Source organism: Ischnura elegans, chromosome 12 (assembly GCF_921293095.1).
Source record: "Ischnura elegans chromosome 12, ioIscEleg1.1, whole genome shotgun sequence".
Lineage (NCBI taxonomy): Eukaryota > Metazoa > Arthropoda > Insecta > Odonata > Coenagrionidae > Ischnura > Ischnura elegans.
The window spans coordinates 74,640,998-74,652,379 of NC_060257.1; the positions used below are offsets into that span (position 1 = coordinate 74,640,998).

Below are 11,382 nucleotides of genomic sequence, written 5' to 3' on the forward strand. Positions count from 1 at the left end.
CTAAATTAAACGAATGGGGATGAGTTGCAACAGTGATTTCTAAAGTTATAGGGCATAAAAAAAATTAGCCTTCTCGTGGTCTTGAACCCAGGACCTACATATTACAGGATCACGAACTAGGTATTTAACAACCTCGGCTATCGAGGTACTTGACAGGAAATGTTTCTCAACGGAACTTATTCTACAAAATCTTAAGATGAGAATCGCACCCGGGCCTATGTGGAAGAAAGCTGTGACTTTTTTCTACCACGCCTATTTCGTTTCAGAAAATAAGATCGGCATTCTAATACTGAACATCACTCTAGCGATGTCTCATTGTCAGCCACACAAATAGGTTACATCCTAAAACGTGAATGGAAGAACTTCTAAATGAGCTTTTTTCACACAATTACAGAAACTATTGTGTACAGTGGCGTAGTCAGGAATTTCGTTTGGGGGGGGGGGGTCCAAAACCAGTTGGGAAAAGTTTTGAAAAACAGGATAGTAAGTATTGGAATTCAACTTATTCAAACACTTTTCATAATCGAAAAAACTTCAATAGTCAAAGAAATATTTTTTAAATTCATTATTTTTCAATATTTTGATTTCTATTATGAAGGAAAATGATTGTGTTTTTATACTTCGGAGGGGCGGAGGGTCCGCACCCTCCGGACCCCACCCCTGGATACGCCACTGAATATGTATATTATTGTTTTCCTTAAGGAAATTTTAAAGATTAGTTGTGTAGCCCGTCTATCTTTGCTTTCAAAGACTGCTTACGTTCTTGTACGGAACTCAATACTCTTTAGCAGGTGAAAGTAGCTAAGGAGACTCTTTCAGGATATGTTTTCTTCAGTTATAAATGCTAAGTCCCAAGGAAGGGTAAACGAAGGATTTTTCTCTCCTTCCCTTACCCTTAATGGTGGGTAGAGGAAGGGTTGACGGATGGTAAGGGAAGGAGTTCCAAGGAAGGGTACACGAAGGATTTTTCTCTCCTTCCCTTACCCTTAATGGTGGGTTGAGGAAAGGTACACGGATGGTAAGGGAAGGAGTTCCAAGGAAGGGTACACGAAGGATTTTTCTCTCCTTCCCTTACCCTTAATGGTGGGTAGAGGAAGGGTACACGGATGGTAAGGGAAGGAGTTCCAAGGAAGGGTACACGAAGGATTTTTCTCTCCTTCCCTTACCCTTAATGGTGGGTAGAGGAAGGGTACACGGATGGTAAGGGAAGGAGTTCCAAGGAAGGGTACACGAAGGATTTTTCTCTCCTTCCCTTACCCTTAATGGTGGGTAGAGGAAGGGTACACGGATGGTAAGGGAAGGAGTTCCAAGGAAGGGTACACGAAGGATTTTTCTCTCCTTCCCTTACCCTTAATGGTGGGTAGGGCGTGGGTTGTGCAAGGGTAACTACCCACCATGAAGGATGCCACCCTTCCTGTACCCTTCCTGTACCCCCCTGGCGAAAAAGAATGGTAACATTTGTGTAACCTAATGGTAACTTTTGAGTGTACCATTAGTGTAGGAAAATGGTAAACTCTGAGAAGGCTGTGTGTAACCATAGTGTACATAATTATAACTCCAGTGTACAATCTGTGTAACTTTGTGGTAAAGTGGCCCAATCTGTGTAGGTTTTGTGTGTAACTTGTGTAACAATTGGCGCTGAATTGTGTACAGTGAGTACAGAGTCTGCAGTGGTACATGATGTGTACATGATGTACACTATAGTACCATTTAGTACACAGGTGTACAATAATGGTAACAAGGGTACCATGCAATTAGGATTAAAATTAAAAACATAAATGCAGGAATGTTTAAAAATCAATCTTTATTGCTGTTTGAAGAAGAACTATAAATCATCAATTGTTGCCTCCTCTACTCCCTCTTGATGATCTTGATAGTTCCTGTTAAATGAAAAAGTAAAATTAAGAACATTTGTCAAGCAAAATTTTATAACTTGATAAAATGGACAAAAATTTGGTTTAATGCATAACATTACACTTTCTGTCAAAACAATCTTTCTTTTTTTTTAATGAAATGAAACAGTGGTTGAGAGAACCTTATTTTTCACAACATTTTCATAAATAATAACCCCTTAAGTTACTGCTCTTATTTATTTTACCTCATACCATGTTGATTCCAGCCAACTTATATTAAGCCAATAGGCAAAATAAAATTTGAAGTAACTTACAAAGCCAGGCTCCTGAGATTTTCTTCTTCCCCAAGCCAGTGTTATGTCTTCCATTTAAATCGCTGGCCAGCCTTGACAACATGGTCATCACCTCTGCGGACTTTTGTGCAACCATTAATCAAACTCATTTGGTTATTAACAGAAAAATAAATTCTAGTAATTTTATGCATTTATGTTATCACAACTCTATTTATTTTCTAACAGAATTTTAAAAGAAGCCACACTAATAAACGGCTTCAGAATACTTCCACAAAGATATCAAATTTAGGAAATTTAATATTGTTATTCAATATAACTTAAAAGCGAAAACACCAATTGACATAATATGGGAAAATTAATTACACACTAATGCTACAAAGAAGTGAGAACTGCACTACTGATTAGGATGATCAATATGATGGCCTTTCTTCTAGGCATCCCTAAATTTGTCATGTCTAAGCCAATGCTTTGTGTAATTTTCTAATTCCTTAGATGAAGCACTTAGGTGATAAAGTCTAACTGCATCTGTAAAAGGGGTATTCTCTATGACAATGATATCAACAACATGTAGTCCAATTAATCATCATAGGTAATTTATAAAATTTTTGAAGGATCAATTTATATGGAAACTAAGGAAGAGATATGTTAGACAATAACTTATGTAGTGGGGATGAAGAGCTTAATAAGAAATAAGTCTTACTGAAGAAAGGGATAGATGTTTTTTGGGGTGTTTTCACAAAGAAATATCCTTTTGATTTAGAATTGCCTCAGATAATATCTCTCCTCTAATGATGAAAAAATGTAATATAAAACTTACCAAAAATTATTGTTTTCAGGCCAAGCTCAGAAAATACTCTTTTATTTTTGTAGCCTATCCAGCTATAGTTGGCTTCCAAAATGTCTTTCATGACATACCGGATAGTTCGTTAAAATCATTTATTTAGAAGTGTTGCCTCCAATTAGGGCCAACTCGGAAATCTGCAATGAAATTAACAAAGTATATACATTGTAATCTTCATTTTCAAAGGTAGATGCGTCAAGTCTTTCACAGAATTGTAAATATTCATGATGATAATATTTTATAGGAATCTGTCGCATGAGACATTTTGTATAACAATAGTTTCACCAGCATTATTGCCAGCATCTTCAGGTCTTATTGACAATTCAGTTATGTCCTGTTGGCTGCTATTCTGGATAAGCGTTGCAAAAAATAGCATATGCTATTCTGCGGGTCATTATTGCAACGACCCCGTATTCAGAATGACGTGTAGTAATAATTTTGTTCGGAATAGCATCATGCTATTTCTTGCGCGAGCTATTTGGAAGCTCCGCCCCTTCCCGTATGAAAAACTTTCTGAACAGTTTGCGCAACCAATGAGGGAGAAGATATTTTATATATTTTTCAATATTTTATGGAATATTGACTTGCAATTACAAATAATTGCTTCCTTTGCATTTAAATATTATATAAAACCGTGGATTTATATAATACGCTTTGAAAATCTCGTTTAGGAAATCAGCTGTTTGTTGTTGTTTTGATAATATCACAATGGCTTCAGACAGGTGGGTTAGGTCATAATTTTACTATTATAATGATGATTTATCGGGCATAAATATTGAATCATTTACCTATATCCGATCGGTCCTTTATCGTGAGATATATGTTATGCGAAATAATCATTGAAGGCTAAATATGTTTGATTTTCTTCGTAATTGTCTTAGGCTTCGAAGTCTATCTGTTCGTTGCATGTCAAAAAAAATATGTACCAACTTTTATTGCGTTGATCGTGACGATATAGCTTTACTGTATGGACTAGAAGCTTTCGTTTTTAATACTAATTTTATATTATATGACTCCCTAATTTCAGTATTCAATCTCTGTTTAGGAACTGAAGTAGGTGGCAACGTCACAGCTGTGCTTTCATGTATTACGATGGAATAGTATCGATATTTCAGCTGCAGATTTGGAAAAAGCAGAGGGAGGTGATGGTGAATTTGAGGATGATGGAACAGCTGTGAAAAAGTGAATCTAGCAATAGTGAATCGTGTGGAAAGTGCTGTTGTGTCAGTTATCATTGTTTTCGTATCAGCTGATTTTATTACGTGCTCACTGAAATTTTTGATAGACCCTGAACTGTGCCGATATACTGAAAATTAATTGTGTGAATAACTTGCTTGGCTATAGAGGAAACAATTTGTATTGAATTCCACATGATATATATTGCGTTTATGATGTACATAAATATTCCATTAAACGTTTGTGGTGAATCATGTTTGTTCGGAAACTTTATTGGTGTTCGGAGAAATCCTTTGTTTTCAAGCAAGTAATGCAAGTCGACTGCCCCTGTTATAATTTAGTAAATTTTAAGTTTTAATTGCAGAAGGTAGCGAATAGTGGGGGAAATAATTTCGACTCGTTGCATGTATTTGTATATACTGTCCAATTGAGGAAATGAACGGCTGATCAAAGTATATGGTAATATATGGTTTTCATTGATAGCTATAACTATTATTATATTTGGCGAGTTAGTGTGTTAACACAAGCATAAAATTTTTCAAGAATCGACCTCATAGCCTACATTGAGGATATTTTTAGTAGCAAGTCAAGTGATGAAATAAAATTATGAGTTGTAAATATGAATAAAACACGGAAAATTTGGGCTTATCGTAGTAATTCTTTGCATTAATTGTTATTGTTTTCGTACTGTCGATGAAGCAAGCTTGTGCTTCATATATTAAGCTCGCATGTTAATTTCTAACCAATTCACCTAACTAGTTCAATATTCATCACTTATGCTTATATTATTTAATTAAAATAAAGCAGGTATCATTTTATTTTTGGCTATTATTCCATTTTCCAATACTTGATTATGCTACTTTAGCCTCAGAAAAACAATTCGACATCGCAATGCGCACGTTTTCAGGGTTGCAATACCGAATAGCTCGGCCTCAAAGACCGCGTAATATTATAGCAAGCCTACCGGTTGCAATTCGCCGTTCAGAATAGTGAATTGCTACGGGCCTATGCTATTCTGAGAATTACGTCTTCCGGTGTAGTAAAAACACGAATTGCAACCGTTCTGAATACCAAATAGCATAGGCGTTGCAATACGCTATATTATAGCAACATCGGTTGCAATAACGGAGAATAGCATAATGCTATTCCATCCAGAATAGCAGCCGTTATGTACACTGCATTCACAAACTGACATCCAATATATATTAAAACCAGTTGAAATATTATTTTCCGAAGATATTATTTCTGCCCCAATTCCAACTTCTACTGAAATTGCCAGCAAATTGTGAAAATTGATAACATTAAAACTCTTTATGACTTTCATTGCAATTTAGGCATTCGTAAAAAATGTACTGAAACACAAATCAATACCTAAATGATAATGATCGGAGAGAGTTAAATTGATGGCTATGTTTTGAACAGCTTATTAATTATTATAATTCTTCGACGTATTTCCAATGGTTATACATTTTCAAGAAAAAACTCTTCGTATACGATTTAATTGAGATTGAGACTGATACTTTAATGCCATAACTAACTGCTAACAAAGTGGATTCTTCTGCTAGAGCCCTGATATTTCCACTTCGGTCTGAATGGATTGTATTTTTACTATGGCCGCGAAAGCAAAGATCATGCTAAATTGTAATTAAACTGTGAACATAGTAATTAATAATCTTAAATACTTATTGGACAGGAATTAGCGGTTCATTAATCGTATTAGTACATACGAAAGATTACATGCACAACCTCGGTGATTTACTAACGAATAGAAAAAATGTTCCATTTTATACTTACATTTACATGGTCAGCTCAGCAGATATGTGTTGATGCTGACAAGGATATATTCTTATATCTCTCTTCGTGCCGCTAGGATCCACTTTACCCGGTAATTCAGTACACAGAAACAGACAGGAACTTAAAACGGCGTCGATTTAAAAAGTCCCTGAAATAGTATTCTACCAATTCCTTTTTGCCAGTCTTCATTGCGAAACACGGATTATTTACTTCTTCCATTGCGTACTTCAACGTAAATTTGCTTGTAAAATAAGATTATACAGCATAGCTTAATTCGCAAAGTCACAAAATACAGTAGCTGCGAATGTTTCAGCGCGACGGCTGTTGGGACATGGTATGCAAGATGGCCGCCGGTCGCTTTGGCGCAAGTTTCAAAATACGATATTTAATCCTTTATATTAAAAAATAATAATTACATAATATAATGGTATCGCGACACAGTGGTAAAACTGTAATGACATTTGTGTCCCCAAAAATAGTGATTGATGTGTTTATATTGAGTACAATTCTGGTGCATGAATAGACTGGTAACTTAGTGGTACAATCTGTGTAACATCTGATGCATCACATTGAGTACGGCTGTGGTATCAATGAAGTACAGGATGTACAGACTGTACGATTTGTGTAACTTTGTGAGTAGAAAAGTGTAGTAAATGTGTAATTTTACATAATGTACCATATTTTTACACATATTTGTTACACAGATTTTTCACCAGGGCCACCATGGTGGAGTTTATTTTTGTCAGGGTATTAAACAATAGTATTCACTAATCATTGATAAAAATAATAAAACAAAATATTTTTATAACAAATCTAATGCAATTAAGCATAGATTAACGTATTTACGCTGAAAATATGTATTTTGAGCAATCCCATGTGAGATTGGAGGGAGGGGGTGGAGGCAAATCTCACGATATCTCTCCAAGCAGGTAGGGGGGACCAAAAATCGTCAAAATCACCTCAGGTAATAAATGGATGTCCCCTTATGCTACTAAGAGCTCTGCCCGGCATGAATTTAAAGCCTGTCGGTGAAATTCAGTCAGTCTTCATAACAGCTGAACAAATGATAACAGACTTTCCTGTTAATAGAAAAAATGTTGACAACTCCAAGTGACTTGCTGGTGGAGATGCAAAGCATGGTATGCAAACCATTATCTTATTGTGGAAAGAATAAAAATAATAACTCTGAAGAGAATGGAACTTGTAACATTGACTATGACAGCCGGCCACACTGTCCACCATGCCACCACTCCAGATACAAGATGGAGGTGTAGGTACCAATTTCAAGTGCACTTATAGTAAAACTATTCACAGTAAGTGCTGTGTGCATGAAATAAACTTACTTCATTCAAGGTCCACACAATCTGACAATTATTAATTATTATTAGTTTTGTTCAAGGAACTCATTAAATAAATTATTGATAATAGAGATTCCTTTCCGGGATTTTTACATCATATGTCACCATTCCTGTGAAAACATGTTTATCTTTTACTACTGTGGTGTCGCCATCTTTTGTAAATGTGAATTACTTTCAAATTATGCCCTTATGTTATTTCTCATCGTTATATAGAAGCATCAAGAATAAAAACATTATTCTTAAACATAATGGCCATCATGAATACTCTGATGATGATAGAATAACAAAAACTCTGGGTAGGTGATGAACGGTAGACTTCCATTTTGTCATCACTCTGGATGTTTGTCTGCGTTGTTATAAGAGACCCATAACAAAAGGCTGAACTGCTTTCTTATGAGAACCTTCCTTGTTTTTTCCTTCCAGCAAATCTCAGTAACCTATACATAATGAGCTGCCTGGCTATGGATTTAGGACTGTGACCACAGCCCGCCCAACCAGACCATACTCTAGTGGTGGCACTTCAAACTAGAAGCTCCGCCAGAGTCTATACCTTGGTGAAACAGAGATTAAAAATCTAGGGGAAAGACTGCAAAATCTACCCAGGAGCAGATGTCAGCATTGACAATCATTTTGTGATGAAACACCAACTAACATTCAAGAAGCTGAAGAGAACTGTGAAGAATATGAGGCAAGTAGAAAAGCTGATGGAGGCTCAACATCAGATGCCATTTCAAGAAGCTGTGCAGTACATATAAAATAAAAGTGAATTTTACCCAGAAATCAGTGTGAGCCCTATTGTAAATCCCTACAGGGAAATTCCCTACGGGGAATTGGCAATGGGGATTTTCCCCGCAGGGAATCATTCCCCGCAGGGAATCAATCTCCGCAGGGAATCAATCCCCGCAGGGAATCATTCCCCATAGGGAATAGGAAATCCTGGGTACATTGTGTACAAATTGTATTCTAAATTTTCATTGCAGATATAACCGAGAGCAATGGATAAATACCCAATACAAGTATAACATTTCACTGACTTCATTGGAAGTTAATTTCCCTTAACATTCAATCACTCAAGCTTTTTTACATTAGAGGCAACACATACCTTAAAGTATGACTAATAGTTGAATAATTACTCCAAAATTAATGGGCCAGAACCTGCAGGGAATCATTGAATTTTATTAATTTTAGGCATATCATTAGATGCCTAGTAAATACAAAAATACAATCAAATAATGAGGGAATTATACTGTAACCTAAACATGGAATCCTCAAAAACAGAGTAGGATTTATTATAATGTAAAATATTGTGTGCTTTACACTGATTTCCTTCACTTCATTTTCTTAATGCTCTGAACAGTCTGAGGAATAACTACAGGCACTCTCTCAAAATGATAAATCCAAGTTTTCACTGGAGGTACTATCACAAACGTCACATTCAAAATTATTGGCAAGGATGGGTAAAGCAAAACACTTATTTTCAACTTTTATTGGAGAAGTTGCAATTGATCGAGAACAACCACTTCTTTTTTCGTGTTTGATCTTATACTTCATCTAAGTTTGTACCCTCTTTTCTGTAAAAGTGGGAGCCTCACTTGTGTTAGGAATAATGTGGTCCTCTAGCATCAATGGATACGAATTTTCTTCATCAGCCTTCTCGTTACCATTTCCGGGGAAAGCATGTTCCTTTTGCACCTCCTTGGGCTCTTCATGCTCCAGCAGGAGAATTTTTCTCTTCCTAATTACGGGACAGTCTGGAGAGACTGGGATGCTCTCATCCGGGCAATCTTATACATGAGGCGTCACTGTTTTCTTTATCATCAAAGGACCTTACATCATTTTCCAGTGCATGTAGTTTTCTGCATTCTCTTCCAACTGTAAGGCATTAGTGAAAATTTTACTAAAGACACAAATCAATACCTAAATGATAATGTTCAGTGAGAATAATACATGGCTATGGTTTGAACTGCTTATTATTAACTATAAGGCTTCGACATATTCTCCATGGCTATTCATTTTCAAGAAAACCCTTCGTGTACGAGTTGAGACTAATTCTTTATTGTCATAAAGAACTGCTAACAAAGAGGATTCTACTGCGAGAACCCTGCTATTTCAACTCAATCGGCCTGAATTGATTGTGCTTTTACTATGCCAGCGAAAGCAATGATAACGCTCAATTGTAATTACAGTGAGAACGTAATAATCAATTCGTAATCTTAAATAATTATTGTATTGAAATTAGTGATTCATTAATCGTATTATTCGTGAAAGAGTACATACACAAATTTGGTGATTTCTATCGAATAAAGAAAATGTTCCATTTACTTACATCTAAACGGTCAGCACTACTATGCTGAAAAAGGCACCTTCCTCAAATCTCATCGTGCTTCTTAGAGCCACTTTTTCCGGCGTTGATTTCATGGTGAATGAGACAGTAATCTTCCAATCCCTTTTCCTAGTCTCCACTGCGAAACACGTATTATTTTCCTCTTCCACAGCGTAATTCGATGTAAATTTGCTTGTAAAAAACAAGATTTTCCAGCACAGATAGTTTCACAAAGTCACAAAATACAGTAACAACGAATGTAAACACAGTTTCGATAGTTTCGATTTTGTTTCGATAGCGATGGCTAGTAAGATGGCCGCCGGCCGTTCTGGCGGAAGTTTCGAAATTCGAATTTTAATCCGTCATATTTAAATAAGTACGTGATATAATAGGCAAAAATTTGTAAATTAGGTGTATTATACGCCAAATATATATTTTCCGTAGTTATCAAAAGTTGTGAAAATACTTGGTTGTCCCTGTTTGCACATTTTGTAGCCTAGAATGATATATGGGTGACCACATACATACGATACATACCATTTTTCGAGTAATTTAATTCAATAATATAAAAATTATACATAAATTACCCATCGTTAAAATTTAAACGGAAAACTCCTTTGACATAGGTAACATTACATCATGGAATATGGATTGAATCCAAATGAATTCCATGGTACATTTCCTTGGTAGTTATGATGGAAACTTCTACATGAAATCCATCTATGATCCATGTGGATTCCATTCCTTATATCCATCATGGATACATCCATCACTTTTCCACCATGGATTCCATGAACGAGTGTTGTCTGGGCAGTAAGGAATTATAATTCCCTGCAGGGATTTCTAATTCCCTGTAGGGAATTCTATTTCCCTGTAGGGAATTCTAATTCCCTGTAGGGAATTCTAATTCCCTATAGGGATTCCACTATATCATACAGGGAATCGATATTCCCTGCAGGGAATTATAATTCCCCATAGGGAACCTCAATTCCCTATAAGGAAAAATAGATCCCTATGGGGAACTAAGAATCCCTGCGGGGAACTACAGGGAATTTCAATTCCCTGCGGGGATCAATGGGGCATTTTCAATAGGGAGATGGTGGGAAAAACGCTAATAGAGGATAACAAAAGGCCACGAAAGAAGTCCTGGAAGAAGAAGAAAAAGTCCATAAATAATGGTTGAAGTCCTAAAACTCATTGAAGAAAGAAGGAAGCACAAAAAAACAAAAACTGAATAAAGGCAAATGAACTTACAAGACATGCGGGGGCGAAGGATAAGTGATCCTAGGGCAGGCTAGCGGGCCTTTGGACTTGCTGCCTGCCAAGACCGTCATGCGTGGTGTAGAGCCACATCCTCCACGAGGTGCCCCTGGTTTTCGAAGAACATGACGGATCTAGACCTGGCTGGTCAATAAACTGCTCCCTTCACTACGGTGGGCCCCTGTGCCAAGGTGACCACGTGAGGTGGGGCGGAGGGTGAGAAGTCTCTAGCAGGGGCGACTCCGGAAACCAGGCGACCTCCGGTTTTATTTAGCCTTACTCATACATGCGGGGCTCTGTATGGGCAGGACCTTTATTTCCCTAGCTACTCGTGGGATTTTCATGGACATCAAACAAAAATCTAAAACCTCATCGGAGGCTGCCGCAAGGCGGTCTCTGTCTCTATCTGGGCAGGAGAAGGAGGCCCTGTTGATGAGCCCCTGTGGGGATCGAGACGGGAGCAACTCAACCGCCCTGACAAAAG

General features: G+C 36.9%; 1 long non-coding RNA gene across 1 annotated transcript; it reads right to left on the bottom strand.

Annotated features, from left to right (window-relative positions):
- Positions 1 to 8,583: 8,583 nt before the first annotated feature.
- Positions 8,584 to 9,975, bottom strand: LOC124169082. The gene is made up of 2 exons (XR_006867029.1): positions 9,642 to 9,975; positions 8,584 to 9,187 (listed from the first exon to the last, which is right to left on the bottom strand). It is a non-coding gene; the product is annotated as an uncharacterized LOC124169082 (long non-coding RNA).
- Between the last annotated feature and the right edge of the window lie 1,407 nt (positions 9,976 to 11,382).